This window comes from Chlorocebus sabaeus, chromosome 15, assembly GCF_047675955.1.
Source record: "Chlorocebus sabaeus isolate Y175 chromosome 15, mChlSab1.0.hap1, whole genome shotgun sequence".
Lineage (NCBI taxonomy): Eukaryota > Metazoa > Chordata > Mammalia > Primates > Cercopithecidae > Chlorocebus > Chlorocebus sabaeus.
The window spans coordinates 87,547,528-87,574,609 of NC_132918.1; the positions used below are offsets into that span (position 1 = coordinate 87,547,528).

General features: G+C 37.0%; 1 protein-coding gene across 2 annotated transcripts in view; it reads right to left on the minus strand.

Annotated features, from left to right (window-relative positions):
* FGF12 (fibroblast growth factor 12) overlaps nt 1-27,082 on the minus strand; it is a 585,431-nt gene that overhangs the window by 413,816 nt on the left and 144,533 nt on the right. The gene's annotated exons all lie outside the window — the stretch shown is intronic.

The window sequence follows — 27,082 nt, forward strand, 5'->3', positions numbered from 1 at the left end:
ATTATACTATTATAAAGTTCTTACATTTTATATGAAATACTACAATGGTAGCTCTAAGTAAGTAGTAATAAATTAAGAATACATATTTTAATCCCCATACAACTGCTAAAAATAAATAAAGCAGTGCAGCTTAAAAAGCCAGTAGAAGAGCAAGATGGCAAAATAAGAAGCCCAGAACGAGTTTCCCCTCATAGGACACCATTTAACAGCAATTCAGTGACAAATGTCCCTTCTTAGAAATCCATAAACCAGTTGTGAGGTTCCTGAACCTCAGGCAAATATGAAACCAACTGCATTGAAACCAGTAAGAAAACTTGTGTCACTCATACACCATAGTCCCTCCCCCTGGCTCAGAGTTGTGCAATCTGGGGAAAAGTCCCAGTTCCTGGCTTCTCTCTGGGGAGGAAATGAAAAGACTAAAACACACCCAAAACTCAGACTTTTCAGGGGCTGCCCAAGGAACTGGTTTATCTCCTGCCTGAATCTAAGCACGGAAAAGAAAAAGTGCCAGGTTGGGGACTAGTGAAAACAAAAGTAATGGTTTAGACTAACAAACACTCGCTCACCAAAATTCTATCCCCTTCCCCTCTGGCTCAGTACAGAATGAGTAGGGGGGAAAAGAAGCCTCAACTCCTGGCTTATCCATGGGGAGGGAAAGAGTTAAAGTGTGTGTCCAACATTCTGACCTTTCAAGGGACTGCCCACAGGATTAGATTCTGTCTTGCCTGTCTTGGAGGATGGATGGGAGGGACCTGGAATACTCTATGCACTTGCAAGGCACAGACGACAAAATAGAGCCGGGCAGCTTGCTGCTGCTACTGATAACATACAACAGACAGAGGCCTATGCCATTTGGTGGTCTCTCCCTTGTGGGATCATGCCAGAAGAGAAGAGTGGAGTATGCCTCTAGTGGTCTGGCTTTTCAGGGAGCTTTCTAGGGGGAATTGTTTCTGTGTCTTCAGACTTAGTGCACTAATGTGTCCCAACATTTGGTAGAAGCCTGGGAGCCACTGAGAACAAAAGAGAGCTAGGCATCTTGTGGCAGTTCTGAATAACACAGACATTAGAGGGAGCAAGAGATGATGAACTCTTAAAAAAAGAAATCGGCAAATCTCTCTAATGAATTTATATGCACAAGTCCAGAGAAGACGCATCCATAGGAAAAGTTCGAGAAGCTCTCTAGAATCTCTAGCTGGGCTGATTGGTAAATATCTTTTCCTGTACAAAGCCAGTCCACAAAAACTGATAGATGTGGCTTTCTTTTTTTTTTTTTTTTCAAATGAAGAGATCGCAACACAAAGTTATAAGGCACTTAATAAACAGGGAAACATGGCTCAATAAAAGAAACAAAATGAATCTCCAGAAATTGACCCCAAAGAAACAAAGGTATATACATTACCTGAAATAGATTTTAAAATGGCCACTATAAAGATGCTCAGTGAGCTCAGAAAAAAAGGATTCATGAATAAAAGGAAAATATTAACAAAAATAAAATATTTGTAAATACCCAGAGAGTTTGGAATGAAAGAATACAAAAACTAATTGAAAAATTTATTAGAGGGGTTCAATTGTATATTTGATCTAGCAGAACAAATAATTGGTAAACTCAAAGGCAGGTCATTGAAGTTATTCAGTAGGAGAAAAAAAAGAATGGAAAAGAATAAAAAAAAAAACTAAGAAACTCATGGCACAAGATCAAGCTGTTCAATATATGCAATATGAGGGTCTCAGAAGATGAGGAGAAAGAGAAAGGAAAGGAAAGATTATTTGAAGAAGTAATGGCCCCAAACTTCCCAAATCTGTGCAAGGAAATGAATATCCATATTCAAGAATACCAAAATACTTCAACTAGTATAAAACACAATAAATCTACAACAAGGCACATTGTAATCAAATTGTCAAAAATCAAAGACAATGAGAGAGTTTTGAAAGCAGCAAGAGACAAAGTGACTTGTCACATACAAGAGAGGCTCAAGAAGACTATCAGAAAATTTGTCAGGAGAAAATCCTTGCAGTCTAGCATGCACATGGATGATATATTCAAAGTGCTGAATGAAAAAAAAAATAGCAATCTAGAATACTGCATCCAGCAAAATTTTCCTTCAAATATGAAGGAGAAATAAAGACCTTCTTAGATAAATAAACACAGAGGAAGTTCATCACCACTAAACCTGACTTACTAGAAAAACTAAAGGGAGTATTTCAAGTCGAAATGAAATGATGCTAAATAGCAACCCCAAGTCATATGAAAGTTTAAAGCTAGCTGGCAAAGGTAAATAGATAGAAAAACACAGAATAGTATGATACTATAAAAGTAGTGCATGAATCATGTTTAATTCTGGTGTAGAAGTTGAAAGATAAAACATAACTATAAAAACATGTTAATACACAATATAAAAAGATGTAATTGGCCGGGCTCAGTGGCTCACACCAGTAATCCCAACATTTTGGGAGGCTGAGGTGGGCGGATCACCTGAGGTCAGGAGTTCAAGGCCAGCCTGGCCAACAAGTTGAAACCCCATCTCTACTAAAACACACACACACACACACACACACAAAATATTAGCCAGGCGTAGTGGTAGGCATCTGTAATCCCAGCTACTCAGGAGGTTGAGGTGGGAGAATTGCTTGAACCTGGGAGGAGGAGGTTGCAGTGAGCTGAGATCATGCCATTGCACTCCAGCATGGTAAGAAGAACAAAACTCTGTCTCAAAGAAAAAAAAATTAACAGATGTACTTAGTGACATGTATAGCATAGTGTATGTATGGGAAGACATTACAGCTGATGTCACTGATGCCATGGGGAGGAGAAGTAAAGGGCAGTTTTTATGTACAATTGAAATTACCAGCTTAAAAGAGATTGTTACAACTAGAAAATGAGTAATGTAAGCCCCATGGTAACTACAAAAAAAAGGTATCTATAAAAGATACAACAAAGAAAATGAGAAAGAAATAAAAGAAAGAAAAAATATTCTTTTAATAAAAGAAATTTAAAAAAATCAACAAAACACAAAGGAAGACAACAAGAGAAGAAAGGAGGACCAAAAGGCTACAGGATAGACAGAAAACAGCTAACAAATGGCAATAGTGAGTCCTTCCCTATGAGAAATTACTGCAAATATAGATGGCTTAAACTCTTCAATCAAAAGACATAGAGTGGCTGGATGTTTGTTTTTGTTTTAAAGATTCAACTATAAGATGTAAGCAAGAGACTCACTTTAGATTTAAGGACACATATAGACCGAAAGTGAAGAGATGGAGAAGATTTTCCATACAAATGGTAAGCAAAGAGAATCATGGTAACCATATTTATCTAAGGCAAAACAGACTTCAAGTAAAAAACTGTCATAAGAGACAAAGAGGGACATTATGTCATAATTAAAATGTCGATTTACCAGGAAGGTACACAATTATAAATATGTACGCACTCAAAATATGGGCATCTAAATTTAGGAAGCAAACATTGATAGAACTGAAGGGAGTAATGGGGAGTAGCACAACAATAGTAGGAGAGTGCAATACTCCACTTTCAATAATGGACCAAACATACAGAGAAAAGACCAATAAGGAAATAAGAGTTGAGCAATTCTATTTATCAAGTGGACCTAACAGACATGTAAGAAACATTCTACTCAATAGCAGAAGATAACCATTCTTCTCAAGTGCACACAAAACATTCTCCAGGATAGATCATGTGTTGGGTCACAAAAGAAGTTTTAACAAATTTAAGGAAATTATTTCCTATAGGGTTGTTTGAGCTCCTGGAACATTAAAATTATACGAAGTATCTTTTCCAATCACAATGGATTGAAACTAGAAATTAAAAACAGAAAGAAAACTTAAAAATTCACAAACGTGGAAATTAAACAACACACTCTTGAATGATAAACAACCTGGGTCAGAGAAGAAGCCAAAAGGGAAACTTAAAAATATCTCTAGACAAATAAAAACGAAAACGCAACATACCAAAATGTATGGGATGCATCAAAAGCAGCCCTAAGAGGGAATTTTATATCAGTAATTGCCTGCAATAGGAAAAAAAAAAAACCCCTCAAATAAAAACCTTAATGGTACAGCTGAAATAACCAGAAAAAGAACAAACTAAGCCCAAAGTTACCAAAAGAAAGGAAATAATCAAGATTAAAGTATAAATAAATCAAATACAAGGTAGAAAAACAACGGAAAAAATCAACAAAATTAAGAATTGTATTTCGAAAAGATAAAGAAAATCAACAAGCCTTTAGCTAAGGTATAAAAAAAAAAACAGTTAAGTCTGAAAAAAAAGATATAAAAGAGGCAACATTACAACTGATGCCACAGACATAAAAAACAATACCAATTACAGGTAAGGAGATTGAATCAGCATAAAAAAGTCTTCCAAAAAGGATGAGCCCATGACTAGATGGCTTCATTTATGAATTCTATTTATAAAACATTTAAAGAAGAATTAATATCATTTTTTCCTCAAATTCTTTTAGAAAATTGAAGAGAAGGGAACACTTCAAAACTAATTTTATGAGGACAGCATTGCCTTGATAGCAAAGACAAACAAAAACACAGAAAGAAAGAAAATTATAGGCCTACATTCCCAATGAAAACAGATGTAAAAATTCTCAACAAAATGCTAGCAAACCAAATTCAACAGCACACTGAAAGAATCATGTATTTATTACCAGGGGTAATGTATATCCCTGAGATGTGATGATTGTTCAACTTACAAAAATCAATCAAAGTGATATACCATAATAACAAAATGAAGGGTAATAACTGCATCATCAACTCAATAGATGCAGAAAAAGTATTTTACAAATTTACAAATTCAATACTCTTTCATTTAAAAAAAACTCAACAACCTAGGAATAGAAGGAAATTACCTCAACATAATGAAGACCGTATATATAAAACCAACAGATAACATAATATTCAATGGTAAAAAATTAAACATGTTTCCATAAGAAGGCAAAAATGTGCAGTCTCACCACTTCTATTTAACTGAAATCATACTGGAAGTCTTAGCTAGAGTAATTAGGTAAGAAAAAATAAATAAAATTCATCGAAGTCAGAAAGGAGCAAGTAAAATTATCTCTGTTCTCAAATAGCATGATTGTATATAGAGAAAATTCTAGAGTGCATATAAGAATAAACAAACAAAAAACCAGAACTAATAAACAAATTCAGCAAAGCTGCAAGGTAGAAAATCAATAAACAAAAATCATTTATGTTTCTATACGCTACTACCAAATAATCTGAAAAAGAAATTAAGAAAATAATTCCATTTAAAATAGCATCAAAAATAATAAAATATTTAGCAATAAACTTAACTGAAGAGGTAAAAAATTTGTACACTAAAAGCTACAAAACTTTGTTGAAAGAAATATAAGAAGGAACAAATTAATGGAAGGACATCCCATGTTCAAGACTGGAACACTTAATATTGTTAAAATGTTGAGACCACCCAAAGTGACCTAATGATTTAATATAATTGCTATCAAAATCCCACTGGTATTTTTTGTGGAAATGGAAAAAAATCTAAAATTCATATGGAACCAAAAATAAACAACAACAAAACACTGAAGAGCCAAAATGATTTGAGAGAGAAAAATAAAGCTAGAGGCTTCATACTTCCTGACTTCAACATATTACAAAACAACATAATAAATGCAATGTGGTACTGGCATGAAGACAGATACATAGATCAATGGAATAGAATAAAGAGTTCAGAAACAAATCCATATATATTGGTTAAATGATTTTTGAGATAAGTGCCAAGACTACGAAATGGAGTAACAATAGTCTCTTTAACAAATGGTGCTGGGAAAACGGAATATCCACATAAAAATAATGAAATTGAACCATTATACTACACCACAAACAAAAATAAACTCAAAATGGATTAAAGACTTAAATGCAAGATCTGAAACTGTAGAACTCTTATAAGAAATCATCGGGAAACATCTTCATATCGCTTTTCACAAGGATTTCATGAATTTGACACTGAAAACATAGACAACACAATAGCAAAAATAGACAAATGGGACTACATCAAACTAAAAAACTTCTGCCCAGCAAAGAAAACAATCTGCAGATAAAAGCCAACCTAAAGAAAGAGAAAAAACAATGGGAAATCATATATCTGACGAAGAGTTAATTCCAAAATATATAAAGAATCCCTTCAACTCAATAGCAAAACCAACAGATAACCAAATTTTTAAAATATTTTAAGAATTGGCAAAGGACTTGAGTAGACATTTCTTCAAAGAAGACATAGAAATGGCCAATAGGTGTTTGAAAACGTGCTCAGTGTTACTGTGGGAATAGTAAAAAGATGAGTGGTTATCAAGCGGTAGGGATAGGGAGGGATAAATAGGTAGAATACAGAGGATTTTTAGGGTAGTGAAACAATTCTGTGTGATGCTATGATGGGGTATACGTTTTTCAAACCTCATAGAATGCACAACACTAAGAGAGAACTGTCATGTAAACTATGAACTTTGATTAATAATGATGTGTCAATAGATTGCAACAAATGTACCACTGTGGTGGGAGATGTTGATAGCAATGGAAGTTGTGTCTGTCTAGAAACTGTCTGTACTTTCCACTCAATTTTACTAGGAACCTAAAACTCCTCTAAAAACTAAAGTTCATTAATGATTTTTAAAAAATCAGTAGGTAAGTAAAGATTTGAGCACTATCTCAACCCTTTTAATCTAATTGATATTTATAGGACACTACTGCAACAATTGCAGAACACACATCCATTTCGAATGCTAAAAATGTTCAAGATTCATTCATGATATACCATAAGTATCAATAAATTTTAAAATATTGAAATTTTACAGTGTATGTTCTCTGACCACAATGGTATTGAATTAAAATTCAATAAGATGAAGAAAATTTTCAATATTTTCAAATGAAACGGCACATTTGTAAATCACCCAAGGAAAAGAAGAAACAACAAGGGACATCACATAAGTTCTGAAAATGTATGTTCATGAAAACAAATCACTCTATATTTGTACGATCCAGTTTAACTAAGTCTTAGAAACAAATGAGATTCAAATTCTTATGTTTGAAAAAAATTAAAATCAATAATCTAAGGATTACCTTAAGAAGACAGAAAAAGTAGAGAAAATTACACCCAAATAAATAAAAATAATAAAGAGCAAAAATCAATAAAATATGAAACAAACAATATGGGAAAATTTAAAAGCCAAAGCGTTTCTGTAAAAAAAAAATGTAATAAGATTGTTAAACCCTAACATAGGTACCGTTGATGAAAAAAGGAAAAAAACACTAATTACCAATACTAGGAATAAAATATGGCATGTCATTGTAGATTCTATGGGCATATATTATACATGCCCTTTTGTTAGTATATTCAAATTAGGTAAAAGGATGAATTTATTGAAAAGCATGAATTAAAAATTGACAGGAAAAATAAAGAAAATAAATATAATTCTGCTTGGTAAAGAAATTTAATTTGTAAATTAAAAACCTTCCCATAGAGAAACCTGGAGGCTTGGTTTGTTTAACTGCTAAACTATATATTAAACATTAAAGAAAGAAGAATGCTAATTTTAAACAAACTCTTTCCTAAATTAGAGGAAGAAATAAAACCTGTCACAAATCTAACAAACCTATTACTGAAAAAAATGCAAATTAATATTCTCATACACATAGGTGTGAAAAGAGTAATAAAATTCTAGCAAATCAAACCTAGCAGATTATTAAAAAGAAGAAACAAAATATAGTACATGCATACAACAAAATATTTAGCCACAAAAAGGAATAAAGTATTGACTCATGCTACATGGGCAAACCTTGAAAACATGGTAGGTGAAAGAAGGCTGTCACAAGAGGTCACATATTATATGACTCTGTTTATCTGATATGCCCAGAACAGGAAAATCTACAAGGGAAGGGGGAAGTGGGGGGTGACCAACATATATATATGCCATATATATACACACACAGACCCACACACTAACACACATTCTGCAAATCAATAATAAAAAGAAAACACAAATTTTAAAATAAGCAAAATATTTGAACAGGCACTTTAGAACAGAGGGTATACCAATAACCAATAAGTACATGAAAAGTTATCAATATCATTAGTCATCAGGGAAATGAAAATTAAAATGATGGTGAGGAACTTCTTTTTTTTTTTTTTTTGAGACAGAGTCTCACTCTTTCACCCAAGCAGGAGTACAGTGGCGCGATCTCAGCCCACTGCAGCCGCCACCTCCTGGGTTCAAGCAATTCTCCTGCCTCAGTCTCCCAAGTAGCTGGGACTACAGGCGCGTGCCACCACGCCTGGTTAATGTTTTGTATTTTTAGTAGAGACAGGGTTTTACCGTGTTAGCCAGGATGGTGTGGATCTCCTGACCTTGTGATCTGCCCGCCTTGGCCTCCCAAAGGGCTAGGATTACAGGCGTGAGCCACCGTGCCCAGAAAATACTATTTACTTGTGAGCATATGGACCAACTGCAACTCTCATACATTGGGAGTGTACTATGTTACAAATGATTAGAAAATAATACTTCTAGAAATGTCACTTAAAATAGTATCAGATTGTTTGCAAATTTGTTTGCCAGTTCATTATAAAGTTAAACAAGAGCTTACACTATGACCCTGTACTTCTACTCCTGGGTTTTTACATAAGAGAAGTTAAAACATGGCAAATAATAATAATAATAATAATAAAATAAATAAAAGAATAAAGAAAGAAAAAGACTTGTACATGAATATTTCCTGAGGCTTTATGTAAGTTAGTAAAAACTGGAAAATAATCCAAATGTCTACCAAAATAAAAACAAATATATACACCATGGAATGCTTACACAATAGACCTTATACTCAGCAATTTTAAATAATTAACTAGTGATAAATAACAACATGATGGATCTCAAAAATTCTGTTTAGGAAGAAGTTTCAAAACAGTATAGACTGAAAAAATTCATTTATATGCAATTCAAGATTAGGCCAAACAAGTGTATGATGAGAAAAATTAGATGATTGGTTGTGGATGGGTGGGAAAGAGACTGACTGGAAGGGATGTAAGGAAATTTTCCCAAGTGAAATGATGTATGTCTTGATGAATGTGTTGGTTACACAGGTTACATTTAACAAAACTCAATAAATTATGCATTTAAAATTTATGCATTTTATTGCATTTAAATTTTACTTTAAGTGGACAATAAAGACACAAAGAATGCATGTATTTTTACTTCATACATACATGAAGTAAATAATAAGAAATGCATGAAGGGATTTCTTCAGTAAAGTTCAAAACTTGTTTGAAATAAAAAACTCACAACGAAGTAGAATTGTACTAGATATAGCTCTTATTAATAAATAAAAAAATTATATAGGCCATCTTGTCGCCATGGGACAAATAATTGCTGTGAATTTATATTATTTTCAATAAAACATATTTGTCATCAATAAATAGGTATACTCTTCATTATGGCAACTAGTATGGAAATTGGGGTACAGAAGATAAATTCTGGGTGATACCAACCCTGCATCTGAGACTTACTATGTTTCATCCACTAAGCTTCTCTTGCAGACAATTGTCTCTCTTTCTTACACTGTCATTGCCTATCCTGAACATTCTGTATCAAACACTCACACGGATTTCCCATACTGAAACCAATGCTGTTTGGCTTACACACTCATAGACACACTGTTTGCTGCATGAGTATGACCAGGGTAATAGGGACATCAAAGTCCTATCACAGAGAGACTCCAAGGATCTTGAGAAGACTCATACTGGACATATAAGTGGCTTTTATATGCCATGAAAGAATATTAGACTTTTTTATGTGATTTCAAGAGCTTTAGAACTGGGACCTACAGTTAAAGTTAAAAGTAAAGCAATTTCAGTTCAAAATAACAAAGTTAGATCTATCTAAGATTAACAGAATGTTATTAAAAAGTTGTATAAACTGAAAACAGGTAAGTAGACACAAATTTTAAGCATCTGATGAATGGCTAGTCTAGCCACTCTTTAATATCCCTCATATCCCAAGATTTAATGCTTCTGGGGGCAGATGTTTCACTGGGATCTTCATGCCCCCAAGCTCACAACTCACACATGCACCACTTGCTCGAACAATGAAGACTTGCACACACAATCCCATCCTCCTCCTAGTTTGTTACCAGCTGCTGCCAATGGTTTAATACTGGAGACTGAGGAGAGGCAGAGTAGTTTCAATTTTACTCGCTAAAGAGGAAAAAAATCAAGCTGAATCCAATGAAGAAGGATAAGATTTGAGAATGACATCTTGATTAGCAGTTGACAAGTTTAAAAGTATGAGCACAATTACATCCAGACAGTGGGCATGGGTAGTGCTTTGTCAGCAAGGATGTCTCATTAGTGTCCTGAGACAAAGAGAGAAATTCTACATAATTAATAAAATGATATTTAACTCTGCTGTTATCAATAGGTAAACACAATGATAAGAAGTATTCCTTAGTAGTTAAAGCTTGAACTTTGGATCCAGATTGCCTGATTTGAAATCCTAACCTCTCTGAGAAAACAGAGATGACAAGAACACCTGTCTCATAGACTTCTTATGAGGATTCAATTCATTGATTGAAATCACGCTTAAGAACAGTGTATTGCAAGACATAGGTATGTGCTCTTATTATCAATGGATGATGACCATTTCGTGTGCCTACATTTTTCAATGTTCAACCTGTCTATATACTAGCAGGGACCAAGACTTAAAACTAGACCATGTGTAGTGGTTGTTTGTTTGTTTGTTTGTTTTGAGACTGTAGTCCAGGCTGGAGTGCAGTGGTGCGATATCAGCCCGCCGCAACCTCCGCCTCCCGGGTTCAAGCGATTCTCCTGCCTCAGTCTTCCGAGTAGCTGGGATTACAGGCACCTGCCACCATGTACAGCAATTTTTAATGGAGATGAAGTTTCTCCATATTGAGCAGGCTGGTCTTGAACTCCTGACCTCGGGTGACCTGCCTGCCTCGACCTCCCAAAGTGCTGAGCCACTGCACCCGGCCGACCATGTATAGACTTATTGGAACATCTAGAAGTTCCGGATGCTCCACTTACCTCAAGGATTACACTTTTCCAGGTCCACTTGATGATTCAGGGACAGTATTCTCAGGAAGACTTTCCAACACAAGCCAGCATTTAGGGAGCAGGTGATATACGATATGTCTCATGAATTGCTTTTGGAATTGAATCATCATCTTTCCTACTGTACAAGTTTTAAAATACTTGGTCTTTGGGGTCTCCACACCATCTGCACACTTAAAGAAATCCAAGTACAACAGAAACCAGTGATCACAGTTCATTATCACATGGAGCACTGCTCCCAAAATGGGCTACGGCAAATTGAGGCCTGATGTAGCTTCAATGCAGCGATGAGCTTGGCATTCTGCATTCCACTGGGTTTGGAATTTTTCAAATGTTTCTGTGTTTTGGTGTTCAGAAACAGCATCTCAGGACTGCAACCAAAGATTAGAGGAGAATATATTTATAGCATAGAATTCCCTTAAGAATGTAAGCTCTTGAGACAAATTGCATTGGTTCTAATCTACTCTCTATTTCTGGCTGTGGGACTTTCCCACACCTTTGTTTCCTCTACATAAAATAGGAATGCTGATATTACTACTCACCTCAAAACTATTGTACGTATTAAATGAGGTTATCCACATAAAACATTTTGAACAGAGCTTTTCACTTGGTAAATGCTCAATAAATATTAATCACTGTTTATTAACTGTAAATTTAGCAAGTTGGAAAATTCTCTGTACATTAATGCATAGACAAACCATGGGATGACCTTAAGCATATTTTGGTAATATAATGAGAGTTCCAAGAAGTAAACTGGCTTAAAGCTTAGTGATCCTTCACCTATATGTTTAAAAATCTTACCAAATTACTACAACTTAAAAGTGACAGGTGAAGTCGAAGATGCCAAGACAAATCAAATTCTTGCATTCAAAATAATTTGCATTCTATCAGAGTGCTAATAATAGCAAATATTAGTTGAACACTGAATTATAGGCACTGATGTGAATTCACTCATTTTATCTGTGTCAGAAATAAAGTTACACATAACATAACAATGTTTCAGTCAACAATGGACTGCATAATAGTACAGTGGTCCTATAAGATTATAATGCCATATTTTTACTGTGTCTTTTCTTTGTTAACATATGTTTAGATTCACAAATACAATTGTTGTAGTATTCAGCCCAGTAACGTGCTGTATAGGTTTGTAGCCTAGAAGCCATAGGCTATACCATACAGCTTAGTTGTATAGCAGGCTACAGCATAGAGCCTAATGTACAGTGGGCTACACCCTACAGCCTAGTTGTACAGCAGGCTGTATGTTCTAGGTTTGTGTTAGTATGCTCCACGATTTTCACACCAAGACAAAACTACCTAACAATGCATTTCTCAGAACATATCCCTGTCGTTCAGAGAGGCATGATTAGGCCGGGCATGGTGGCTCATGCCTGTAATCCCAGCACTTTGGGAGGCTGAGGCGGGCAGATCACCTGAGGTCAGGAGTTCAAGACCAGCTTGATCAACATAGAGAAACCCCGTCTCTACTGAAAATACAAAATTAGCCGATTGTGGTAGCGCATACCTGTAATCCCAGCTACTCGGGAGGCTGAGACAAGAGAATCACTTGAACCGGGGAGGCAGAGGTTGTGGTGAGCCGAGATTGCACCACTGCACTCCAGCCTGGGTAACAAGAGTGAAACTCCGTCTCAAAAAAAAAAAAAAAAAAAACAAAAAACAGAGAGAGAGAGGCATGACTATATATGAAGCAGGCATTGTTAGTATCATATTTCACAGGTAAAGAAACTGAAATAAAGGGCATTTAAGTAACTTTCCTCAGGTTACCAAATTACTCCACTAGTTAGAGCCAAATTGAGGGATCTCAGTTTCAGACTTAAGGAGTCTGGCCTCAGACTTTACTCTTAATCACTATTCTGTACTCTTTCTATAGTGCTTCATGAAAATCATTCTAGCAGCATGTGCAAGATAAAAGATAAATAAGAGATTGTGGAGATAGGAAGACCAGGTATTAAAATGATCCAGACAGACAGAAACAAAGGCCACAAATACACAATAGCCATAAGGCTGGTGAGTGTAGAATAAATGAAAGAGATATTGGAGAAAAGAAGCTAAAAAGACTTGGTGAGTACCTGTGGAGAGCCTGGGAAAATTTGCAGGAAATGTTAGAATTCCTGTAACTGTATTTTACAGATACCCCTGGATGGGGTACATGCTTTTGTTTCTCTAAAGTCTACAATTACTCTCCATTGTCTCTTTGACGCGTCCCAGTCTTTTAATCTCTACATTTGTCCGTCATAATATTTTAAATGATATTTCCAAACCATATCTCCTAGTTTCCCTCAAACAAGAACACAGACACTGAGAAACTTCACAGTTCTATGACCAGTATTTTTCTAAAATAAAAATTACTTTTTTATCCTGAACATTTATAACTATAAAATTTATGACTAAAACTATTAAAATATAAGAGCCAACAACACTGACAACTACCAAAAAGGCCACACGATGGCAGCAAAGTATAGTGTACAAGCAGTAGGAGCCAGCAGCCTAGAGGCAGCTATGCATTGAATTCTCAGATTCCATCTATTCTCTATGTAGTTCATACAAAATAGCAGCTGTAATGCTAGTAACATTATCTCCACATAGCACCTCACACTTTACAAAACTCCCACAGATACTGTCTACTTCTTATCACCACTCTGAGAAGTCAACAGGAAAAGGATCATGCTTTGTGTGGAGGATAAAGATCGAAGTTTTACTCCAGGTACTAGAAGCACCTCAGAGGCTCAAAGGTCAGACAAAGATCAAACCTTTGTCGTTGTTTCTTTTAGGATATGATCTAGGGGAAATATAATATGAATGGGAATACTCTATCTTCAACTTTAATGGGGAAAATATCTAAGTTTTTTTTTTTAATAGAACAGGGAACATTTTAAGGGGTTGGCGCTGTAAGTTATTCCTCACCAAAGTTGGAGGAAAAAAAGGGAAAAGATAAGGAAAGGGAAAGGGCTTTCTTTTTTTAAGTAACAAAGGCTAAAAATTTTCTTAGAGATTATTATAGAAAGCTTAACTGGAGAGAAATATGCTTGGGGGGAAAAGCATGTATCCTCCAAATGGTGCCTGCATTCATTTTCTAGGGCGGCTGTAAAAACCCACTGCAGCCTTGGGGGCTTAAAACAACTCTTCTGGAGGTCTGAAGTCCAAAATCAAGGTGTCCGCAGGGCTATGCTCCTTCCAAAAGCTCTAGGGGAGAATCCTCCCCTGACTTTTTAGCTTCTGTTAACACCAGGCCTTCCTTGGCTTGTGGTGCGTAACTCCAATCTCTGCCTCCATTTTCACATGGTCTCCTCCACGTGTCTCTCTTTCTTTCTTTCTTTCTTTCTTTCTTTCTTTCTTTCTTTCTTTCTTTCTTTCTTTCTTTCTTTCTTTCTTTCTTTCTTTCTTTCTTTCTTTCTTTCTTCCTTCCTTCCTTCCTTCCTTCCTTCCTTCCTTCCTTCCTTCCTTCCTTCCTTCCTTCCTTCCTTCCTTCCTTCCTTCCTTCCTTCCTTCCTTCCTTCCTTCCTTCCTTCCTTCCTTCCTTTCTCCCTTTCCTTTCTTCCCTCCCTCCCTTCCTTTCTCCTTCCTTCCTTCTTTGTTTCTTTCTTTTTCTTCCTTTCTTTTTTTTTTTTTTTTTTTGGAGTTTTGCTCTTGTCGCCCAGGCTGGAGTGCAGTGGCACGATCTCAGCTCACTGCAACCTCCCCTTCCCAGGTTCAAGCGATTCTCCTGCCTCGGCCTCCTGAGTAGCTGGGATTGCAGGCACCCGCCACCACGTCTGGCTAATTTTTGTATATTTAGTAGAGACAGGGTTTCATGTTGGCCAGACTGGTCTTAAACTCCTGACCTCAGGTAATCTGCCCGCCTGGGCCTCCCAAAGTTCTGAGATTACAGGCGTGAGCACCATGCCCTGCCCTTTGCGTGTGTTTCTTATAAGGACACTTGTCATTGGATTTAGGGTCCACCTAGATAATCTGGATGGATTTCATCTGCAGAATTACATCTGCCAAGATCCCTTTTCCAAATGAGATCACATATACAGTTACCAGGGTTGAAGACATGGGGATATCTTTTAAGGGTCACCATTCAACCCAGTGTCATGCTCTTGTGACTGTACTTCCTGCTGCCAGCGGGGAGCTCATGCATGTACATATTATGGACTCCTGCCCTTCCATGTGTTTAGTTGCTTTACAGCAGTAATATCTGATCTCTGCTCCAAAATCTGACACCATTTTGCTGTGTCCCCTCCTTGGGTTGTCTCCCCATCTGTAAAATGAGAAAGTTAGACCAGCCAATGGTCACAGTCAAAAGCATTCTTGGTCTGAGAGGAAATGAACAGTGAGGCTTCAGAGAAATGAGAGCATTTATACTTTATGCCAATTACTTGTCATATTATAGTGGAATCAGTTACCCTAATTCCCTCATTAGTTTTGAGAGTGTTTTTGTTAATTTTTACATTTTATTAAATCTCTGCTTATTGTGATTATTTAATAAATTCTGAGACTACAGAGATGGGCAAGACAGAGTCCTTCTATCAGGAAATCCACAACCCAATAAGAGAGATAGATACATGATGTTATCACTGTGAGATAGTGTGCAAGCAGTAAAGAGAGATCCTGTGCATACATAAGCATAGAACCCACGTGACCACTCTAGGCTATGGGTAGACTCAGGTATGAGATCACATTTATTCAACGTTCGAGAATCAACTTAAGTGTGTCCTTCATAAAAGGCCAACTTATGAAGGGCACACTCACGTTGATTCTGTAAGGTTAAATAAATGTTATGAGGTGAGCAAAATAGGAGAAAACAGTACATGCAGAATAATTACCATGTATAAAGATGCTGAAATGTGAAACCAACTAGTTAAGTGCCTTGGATAAAGTAGAGCAATGAAAGGTAGAAAAAAAATATTGTCTGCAAAGATAATCATTATGTGAACACTTGCTTTGGGGCCAAGCATCATAGCATATGCCTTTGTATATTATATAATTTCTCATAACAGGCTTTGCGGTAGAATGTCTGTGTAGGCTAAGCTGTGCTGAGGTAACAACCCTCAAATATCAGTTGCTTCATCTAATGAATGTTTGTTTCTCATCCACACATAGTCTACTGTGGATTTGAGTCATTCCTCAGGACAGTTGTCTTCTGTGTGTAGCCACAGCATTCTATCTCCTTAATTCCTGTGGAACCCTCATATTCCCATGTTTTCACATTCAACAAAGGAATGTCTGGAGAATTCAGTACCAGTAATTGAATTATTTCTACACAGAAGCGACACATAGCTATTGTGCTTACATTTCTTTGGCCAAGCAAGTAATTTCTAAACACCTAACTTCAAAGGCCAGGGAAAGATAATGTCCAAAATTAGAGGAGAAGCAGGTGTTTGGGGAATTAAGTAAGATTTATCACGGGTAGCCACCAAATTATTTTCATTTTACAGAAGAGGAAATTGAGACATAGAGAGGTTAGTCATAGTCACACAACTGGTAAGTTGCAGAATGAGGATTTGAACTCAGATCTGTCTGATTCCAGATCTTACATTTTCTTTATTGAGAAACGCACGTGCCATGCAAATGAGTTTATCCTGATGATAACAGAGAATTACTGGAAGGTTGTAATAGGGAGAACACAATTCATATTTGTGTTTTAGAAATATGTGTATAAAACAATGATTGAGGAAGAATGGGACTAAGGACGTGAGGACAGTAGCACTGCTATGACAATTTTTGGAAGGCAGAAGATAAGGCCCTACACTGAGCCAGTGCCATAAAAGTGCCAGCGATGATTGCAAGGAGGCAGAGGCTCCAAAGGCAAGTAAGAACCAGAATCTATAGGTTTTAATAAATCAGTGAATATTTAGGATGAAGAAAAAAGAAGGAGGACGAAATATGATTAGCGAGGTCCAGGCTTGAGCAAGGAGGAAGACAGAGATGCCATTTACTAAGACAGGATGTAATACAAGCATCAGGGTAGTTGTGTGTGTTTGCTTTTGTTTTCGATGGGGAAGAGGACCATGGGTAGTTCAGATTGGAACATAGTGAATTTGAGTTGCCTATGGAAATCCAAGTAGAGAGCTCCAGCAGACATTTAGGCATATGTATGTTAAATTTACCAAAAAAAGATTTTAGTTATAGATAAATACTTGGGAAAAAAACATGCAAATCTGTAGTCCAAATATGTGATTAATGATATTGCCAAAGAGGGCTGGCACAAACACTATAGAAGATAAAGGTTTATGATGTGTCTGGAGGTAGGGATTTCATCAGAGTCACCTTTGATCTCTCAGCCTAATTAAGGACTGAGTCCGGAAGTTTCCCCAAGTTTGGTTAGCTGGATTTATGAAAAAAACACACACCAGAGTGTACATCATGTGGACATAAGAATCAGATCTGCTATACTCATAGGACCATATTGTCTACAGCACATCTAGTAGTAGGCAGATCCCCAAACTTCACAATCCTGGAAATTGCACACACACATCCATACATTGTTTTATCTTTTCATAAAATATTTGTATTGATTTTGGCTTATTACCAAAAAAAGTTCACTGTAAGTAACAGTAATAATATGTGTAAGAGAAAAATAAAACTAAATAAAAAAATAAGATTATAACCTTAGCACATCCCTTCTTAATAACTATTCTAAGCTGGAAGTTCACTTTTTGGCATCCGTCCTAGGAAGCCTAGGAAAGTAAATGACGTAGTAACGGAGAAGGGAGGGAAAACAGACGGGGAATTCTATTCATTTAGGGTTCCATGATTCCATTAACCTTCTGATGCTTCAGAGCTTCTCCACACCTTTCCAATTCCTCTCTGCTTTCATTTCTACCATTAGGAAAAAAAAAGAATGTACCTTATTAACCACACATAAACATCTTACACTAAACTGCTCTAAAGCAATTACTGCTGTTAACACAGTGAATGGACTGTCAATGTCAAATGTGAAACGGTTGCTCCTGGAAAGGTAACAATGACTTCGTGAAACTGTTTTCTGTGCTCTAGCAGAAAGGGAGGAATTCTGGAGGATCGCTCTTTATGCAAACATCGCGGTCTGTGAAATCTGCCCCCCAAAAAACAAACACACAAACAAACCAAACCAAAACAAAAAAACCCTGATCATATGCCTGTTATCCTAAAATAGCACCTTCCTCCATGATGCCGAGGTTCAGCGCGAAACTGACTCATGCAGTACCGGGATCGCTGCCAGAGCGACCGAGCGCGCGAGCAGCGCGGCACCAACAGGCAGAAGGTGCCGCGGGGCGGACGGGGACCCACTGCCCGGGTCCAGACTTCCCATCTGAGAAAGCAAAAGCTTTCAGTATCCATCTGACCACAAGATAACATCTTGATAGGGTTCTCGGGCCTTATTCAAAGAAATCTGTCAGTCTCAGACTGTGCTTTTGAATCTGTCCTGTGTCAAGGGTGCTCCCCCAGGGCAGGGCAGCAATTTAGCTTTTGCAAGATCCTGCACTTGCTCCTCAAACACCAAAGCAGCCACGTGAGCAGCTTCCGAGCAGCTGCTTCTTCCACACTCAAAGCCACATCACCGACTTCCTCAGCAGCAGCCCAAGTAGCAACCTGGGTGTTCAATCTACCTCGATCTCACAATGCCCATGCCTTCGAGAGGTCTTCCCAGAGGTGAGGAGTTTCTGCCCCTCCTGGGAACTTTCTGAGGGTCCATATAGTGGTCCTGGGCACCATTGCTGTTTTTTTTTTTTTTTTCTTTAATTTTAGCAATCCTTATACATCTCTGACTTATCCACAGTGCCTAGAATATGATGGACAATTTAGTGAACAATGAATAAATCAGAATATTGAGGCTTAGGAAACTAGGACCCATCACGAACCTTCTCATAGTAATCCAGATCCTGGATGGAAGCTTTTAATAAACACAACTTCTGTTTTCCTTCCTCTTTGTTTTTCATTTCTTCTTGAAAGAGACTTAATTGAAGAAAATGAGCTCTATCACTTCTTCCATCCTCCAGGAGCATCAGACTGACAGCTTCCTCCAAATGATTATTTAGCACTTAATGATTTCTTCCTTGAGTACCCAGTTGATCTTCCTTAGGCCCGTTTGAAGAACTCTTGTAGCAAGGGGAAAATTCACATGATCATGCACGGGGTCAAGCTCCATTTGCCTTTTGTCCTTCAGTGATGCTGATGAGCAGGTAGGTCATTTAACAGAGAACAAATGGTCATTACAATTCATCGAAAGGATACGATAAGGAAAAATGTGCCATATAAGGGCAACATAAGTTTTGTAGTGACAAAAACAGTACAAAACAAACAAAACTCAAAGGAATGCAAAAGTGGCATGTATAGTATTTTAGCCCTTTAATTTAAACCCAAGGACTTAAATATGCACAATTTTATGCACAAATACATTGGGGCCAAATACAGAGAAACAATGCTAAAAGTTTACCCCTTAGACTATTTTTAGAAATTTTCTTTTTTTTACTATACTTTAAGTTCTAGGGTACATGTGCACAACGTGCAGGTTTGTTACATATGTATACGTATGCCATGTTGGTGTGCTGCACCCATTAACTCATCATTTACATTAGGTATATCTCCTAATGCTATCCCTCCCCCCTCCCTCACCCCACGACAGGCCCCAGTGTGTGATGTTCCCCTTCCTGTGTCCAAGTGTTCTCATTGTTCAATTTCCACCTATGAGAACATGTGGTGTTTGGTTTTCTGTTCTTGTGATAGTTTGCTGAGAATGATGGTTTCCAGCTGCATCCATGTCCCTACAAAGGACATGAACTCATCCTTTTTCATGGTTGCATAGTATTCCATGGTGTATATATGCCACATTTTCTTTATCCAGTCTATCATTGATGGACATTTGGGTTGGTTCCAAGTCTTTGCTATTGTGAATAGTGCCACAATAAACATACGTGTGCATGTGTCTTTATAGCAGCATGATTTATAATCCTTTGGGTATATACCCAGTAATGGGGTGGCTGGGTCAAATGGTATTTCTAGTTCTAGATCCTTGAGGAATCGCCACACTGTCTTCCACAATGGTTGAACTAGTTTACAGTCCCACCAACAGTGTAAAAGTGTTCCTATTTCTCCACATCCTCTCCAGCACCTGCTGTTTCCTGACTTTTTAATGATCACCATTCTAACTAGTGTGAGATGATATCTTATTGTGGTTTTGATTTGCATTTCTCTGATGGTGAGTGATGATGAGCATTTTTTTCATTTGTCTGTTGGCTGCATAAATATCTTCTTTTGAGAAGTGTCTGTTTATATCCTTTGCCCACTTTTCGATGGGGTTGATTTTTTCTTGTAAATGTGTTTGAGTTCTTTGTAGGTTCTGGATATTAGCCCTTTGTCAGATGAGTAGATTGCAAAAATTTTCTCCCATTCTGTAGGTTGCCTGTTCACTCTGATAAAAACCCTAAATAAAAACCTAGACAATACCATTCAGGACATAGGCATGGGCAAAGCCTTCATCATGTCTAAAACACCAAAAGCAATGGCAACATGAGCAAAACCTTATACTAAAGAGTCTCATTGTATATTCAGTGGTCAGAACTAGGAAAGGTTATTTTGGAAAGTTGTTCTCTTCCTATAGGATAGGGGTTCTCAGTGCTTATGGAACATACTTCTGAACTGGCCTTAAAAATAATATTGGAAATGGGATGGTTGGTGCCTTATGGAGCTGGAAAAAACAAAAAAGGATAGTCAATATACTGTGATGGTCAATTTTCTGTGTCAACTCGACTGGCCAAAGAGTGTCCAGATATATGTTCAATATTATTCTAAGTATTCCTGCAAAGTTGTTTTTGGATGAGATTAACATTTAAATCAGTAGAGTAAGTAAAGCAGATTGACCTCTGTAATGGTGGGTGGGCCTCATCCAATCAGTTGAAGGCCTGAATAGAGCAAAAGGTTAACTCTCCCCTGATTAAGACAGAAATTCCTACCTGAGGGCCTTTGAACTGAAGCATCAACTCTTCCTGGTTCTACAGCACCCTACTAGCCTTCGGACTTAAACTGGGATACTGGCTCTGCAGACACTGGACAAGACTCAATAATCAGATGAGCCAATTTGTTATAATAAATAAATAAATAATCTTCTATTGATTCTGATTCTCCAGAGACCCCTGACTGACATAATACCTGTTACTTTTATGATACTCATTAGAAAAAATAAAACCCAACCAAATCTGGGTATAAGAAACAAACAGAGCAAGAAGACATTTCAAAAGCAGTTTGAGTTTTAAAATGTCAACACTGCTGGTGTGTCAGCAACATTTAATTGCCATCTTACCCATGCCCTTCTTCTTACATATTCAGCAGGTGTCATTTAGTCTTCATTTAAGTTAGGAACAAAAGTGCAATAATAGGTTTAACCAACTTTTTTCCTTTCCCAGCCTCTTTTCCCCTAAGGTGCCCTTGAAGTAAGGGCCTCTGCCTAGCGACACCCTAGCAGAGGATCATGGGAGTGAAGTATAGTGTCTTTCCTGTCCAGATTAAACATTAGCATTGAGCTATAAAGCTAGATGCTGCTTTGGGAAGGGATCACATACAGAACTCCTGTAATTTACTGACTTTTCTGCAATTAATAATCTACTTCTCATAGTACATATCCTAAAACTTAAAAGGAGTGCAGAAGTCAGCTAGTCAATATGGTTTATTTTGGATATGGAGAAACAAAGCCTCAGAGGGGAAAATATCCTATCTGTACCATAGAGCCATTATTAGCAGATCTGTGAAGCCTGCTACGTAATGAAGCCTCAACTCTTAGCATGTCTTTAAGATTTAATAAATTTTAAAAAGTGTAGTTGGAGCCTCATGAAAATCCACTATGTCTGCTCTGCAGGAGGGGCTATGCTTCTGACCCTTTACCATCTAAACTTTTGCTTAAAGGTTAAATCAAGAAAATAAACCTCTGAACCTCTGAGTAGCACTGCACAATTGGATAGTTCATGTTGTCCTACTCAAAAAAGGGCCACCTCCTGTCAATGAAACCAGACTTCCAGAACATAGGTTATCATAGCATTCCCCATTCAAATCCCTGCACTGATTCTCCATTGCTTAGCGGAGATGAGGGCAAATGTTCAACTGCTTAGCCTAAAATGTAAGAACCTCCATAATCAAAGCTTAACCTACTCTAGCAACACACATTTGTTCAATACCTACTATGTACTAGGTACAATAATTGGTACAGTGGATAAAAATGCATCTTTGGAAGTGACTCCTCCAGCCCAGTCAAACTTTCAGGTAACTGAACATGCAGAAGTGGTCAACAGGTTAGCAGCAATCTCATGAGAGACCCTGAACCAGAGCCACCCAGCTAAGCTGCTCCCAAATATCTGGCCTACAGAAACTGTGAGATAATGAATAGTTATTTTAAGCCACTGAGTTCTGGGATAATCTTTTATGCAATAATGGATAATGTACACATCCATGAACAGATAAAAGAATAAACAGACTATGGTATATCCATACAGTTAAATACAACTAAGCAATAACAAGAGGTGAACTATTATCATATATAACAGGCTTTAAAATCTCAAATAATTACACGGAGTGAAGTAAGCCTAGAAGAGACAAGCTAATAAATTATGATGGAAAGCAGGTAGTGATGGCCTAGGGATGGAGAAGAGGCAAAGATAGGAAGAGTTCAAACACGTACAATGAAACTCTGGGGATGCAATTGTTATATTCATTAATTTTATCACGGTAATAGATTCATGTCAAAATTTGTCAAATTATACATTTTAATTGTGCACAGTATGTAATATGTCAATTAAGCCTCAATAGAGCTATAAAAATCAATTTAAAATGATGATCAAAGCATTGGCATTGGCCCTGCCCTAATGTACTCAGGTTTGGAATAAAGGACATTCACTTTGCTAATATCCACAGTGCAGTGGAAGAAGGGCTAACACAGCAACATGGAGGAGGAACAGGAGGAGGAGGAGGAAGAAGGGGAGGAAGAGAAGGAAGAGGAGGAGAAGGAAGAGGAGGAGGAGGAAGAGAAGGAGGAGGAGGAAGAGAAGGAGGAGGAGGAAGAGGAGCAAGAGGAGGAGAGAAGGAAGAGGAAGAGGAGGAGGAAAGACTCGTGTTCTCTGCCTCTCACTAGGACTTCCATATTGAAGTCCTTTCTTTGTTTTTCCTTTTCCTTCTGTTGGTACCACTTAGCCATTAGAGTTGCTTTTATTTGCATTTAGGTTTTGCTCCCTCTTAAGCCTAGTTTCTTTCTAATTCAGACTGATTTTTTTTTTAAAGATCTACTCTGGATCTCTTCTCTAAATGATTCTGGCCTATTGATAAACTTTTCATCCCAACAAATAATCTGTAGGGTGTTGATATCTGTAGCACCTAGCTGCCACTTTATGAACACTTAATACATTGTAATTATTACGTTGATATTGTTACTACTACAAGGTTATATTCTATGATAAGTATGAGAAAGGTACTTGGAAAAAAATAACTAAGGTTTTCTTTCATCAATAGATTTTTTTATTTGCAATGAAAATTTTAGAATTGTAATTTCACCATCCAAATAACCTTTGTTTTAAATATCAGATAAATCAGGTCACTGAGGGCAAGGGGTGACTTGGGGTTAAACATGAACAAATCCTTTGGGAGGTCAGGCAATGGAATGATGTCTTTTCCAGCACATTTATGCAGCCTTTTTTTTTCTGCTTACAAAAGAAGAAAAATAATGAAAGTTGCCTCTGGGTTAGAAAAATAAAGCACAGGGAAAGAACCATCTCTCACTTTATAATACAGAAAACAATTTCAAATTCACCACATGATTTCATCTACACAGCAACTATGTTGTAACAAGGCAGGAAACATGACCCCGTCACACAGATGAGAGCTAAAGGTAAGTCAGATAAAGTAACTTGCCAAATACCACGCAAGCTAGTTTTAGAATAACTGACTCTAAATCTTGCACATTTTCCATAACACTGAAATGTTTAAGAAGAAAGTTTCATTGGAAAAGAAGATAAGAAAAGGAAGTATTGTGCGACTCAAAGTAAAGAGTAATGTCTTAGAAAGGTACTGATGGCAAATCAGGTCAATGTCTTATCTGTATGCTATGGCCTCTCCTTATACTAAGGGAATGATTAAACAAATGATAATTAAATCCATCAAATACATTATGTAAGATTACTTAATGATATGGAAGAAAATGCTCTTATTTTAATATTAAGTTTGAAAGGCAGAGAAGAACAACAGTTTAGTCCCGAATCTGCTAGGTGGCAGGGGAGGGCAGAAAAATAAATCATACTGTTTATTGCAGCAGTGTTCACAATAGCAAAGACTTGGGACCAACCCAAATGCCCATCAGTGATAGACTGGACAAAGAAAATGTGGCACATACATACCATGGAATACTACGCAGCCATAAAAAAGGACGAGTTCGTGTTCTTTGCAGGGACATGGATGAAGCTGGAAACCATCATTCTCAGCAAACTAACACAAGAACAGAAAACCAAACACTGCATGTTCTCACTCATAAGTGGGAGGTGAACAATGAGAACACCTGGACACAGGAAGGGGAACATCACACACTGGGGCCTGTTGGAGGATGGGGGGCTGGAGGAGGGATAGCATTAGGAGAAATACCTAATGTAGATGACGGGTTGATGGGTGCAGCAAACCATGATAGCACCTGTATACCTACGTAACAAACCTGCACATTCTGCACATGTATCCCAGAACTTAAAGTATAATAAAAAAAAGAAAAATAGATAATACTAATGTTAGCCATGTTCTTTCTGGTGGTGAGAACATAAATGGCTTTGTGTTTCTTTATTCTTTTCTATACTTTTCTACTTTTGAACTATGAGCATATTGTCCTCAGTACAAGAAAAAGAATCTTTTTTAAATGAACAAATGGTTCTGAGAGTCATTGTGCTTATCTTCAAAATATTTGGCCCTTTGTATGTACTCAGTTCCAGCAGCAAAACACTCACAAAGGGTACATGTAACAAAGTGGAAACATGTTCCTGCCAACTTTACCTGGAATGCTATGTGCATTTTGGCAATGCTGGAGAGATGAAGCCGGAACAGACTTAGAAAAAAGCTGGGACAGAGAACAAAGGAAGAGGAAATTCTGCCATATGGCATAGAGGAATTCACTAAAATTTAGGAATCTTAAATAGAGATCCCTTAAGACTAAAGTGATAAGATTGAGGTTCATAAAATAATTTGTCATTATATATTTAAATACCTGAATACCACTGTACTTTACTCCCCCAATAATAACTGTTTTATTCATCTTTCTAATCTCACAATGATATGCATAGTATTGGCAAATAGCAGGTGCCTGAATTGAGTTGTAGTTTATAGGTTGAATAAACATGAATTTATCCAAGAAATCTTAAAATACTAATGTGAAGTTGTTAGATAAAGCTCTAAAAGGATGCTTCAATTCAAACGAAACAAAAGAAAATGCTCTTTTCTTTTTCATGACAAGCAGTAACTATGGGTAAATATTTGGCTCCAAAGAAAGGTGCAGGGAGATAGCAAGGTCTAGTGAAAGGGGTTATGGTTGGTGGGGCACAGGGTATCTAAAATAGCAACATTGCACAGTCACTTCATGAAAGATAATCATGTTCTCTACGGCAACAAAAAATATTTTTGGTACATTTGTCTGAAAGATAATTTCAAACTCTAGTGATCTGTATAATATCAAATTAATACCAAGTAAGTAATAATAAATGAAAACACTGTGTTTATGTAGCCATCACAACGTGCCAGACACTGCTCTAAGCACTTTACATATATTAACTAATTTAGTCTTCCTAAACTTCCCTGTCAATGGTACTATTATTCTCCTTGGTCCTTTCTTTTTACTGGAGTAAAGGAAGATTCAGTGATTTGCCCAAGGTCACACAGTTAGGAATATTTAGTAAAGCCAGGATTTAGATCCAAGCCTTGTGACTCCAGAGTCTGCATTCTTAACCCTTTACTGTCTTTTAAGATCAAACAACAATAACAACAACGTGTTGTATTCAAAACTGATTTATTAACTGCTCTTATTCCTTCATTTCATGGCAGTTTTGCCCCTCAGATTAGATTTGTAAGTAGGAAGTGTGTCCTTCATTTTTGCCCCACTTAACCTTGGAGACAACAGATATTCTTCTGCTATGATGTGTCTGATCTTTACTTGCTGGACATTCAGATTTCTTTTGATAATATGACCTTTTTCACTCAAATTATCAAATGAAAAGAAAAAAACAACTCCCCAGACAGTTAATAAGAAAATAAGAACTGGGTCACCATATGTAAAATGATTTGCGGATTTGATTTTAGTTCTCCTATTATTGCAAAGCGAGTAGCTCATATTATTCCCACCTGCAAAGGAACAGCCTTCATGAACTACATTTTCATCACATAGACACACACATCCACTTTCTATAAGAATGCTCAGCCCATCTGCTCACATTTAAAAATACAAATTGAAGACCTCCCACGCTGCCTTGGTTTGTAAAATGTCTATCACCAAATCTTTATTCCAACACTCCTTTAAGTTTATCATTTCTTTTTCTCCTTTCTTTTAATGATTTTCACTAGTTCTTTTTCAAGGACCTGATGTTCATCATTAAGGTTTTTCTGAAATAGACAACAATCTTTAAAATACAGGGTTTCAATGTTGTTTCCATCTATGATGTGTCTTCATTTTGAGGAAACATTTTCCTATTTGGGAAAAGGTTAACTTGCACCCTGGTAATAAGCCTGTTTCCAGTAAAGAAAATTAAGATCTCTATCTCTTCTCAAGGTACAACACTTGGTTACAGCACCATGAAAAGCAATTCTTAAAACACACACACATACACCAAGGAAAGATAAAATTGTGCAGACAACTCATACCCACTCAAAGTTTAATTTCTCAAGACACATTTAAGAGAGTCAAAACTGAATTGTACATATATGTCCCTGAGCAAGGAGTGGAGGTATTTGTTGCGGTAGGCACTTCCTGTATCTCCAAGAAAATATCCCCCGGAG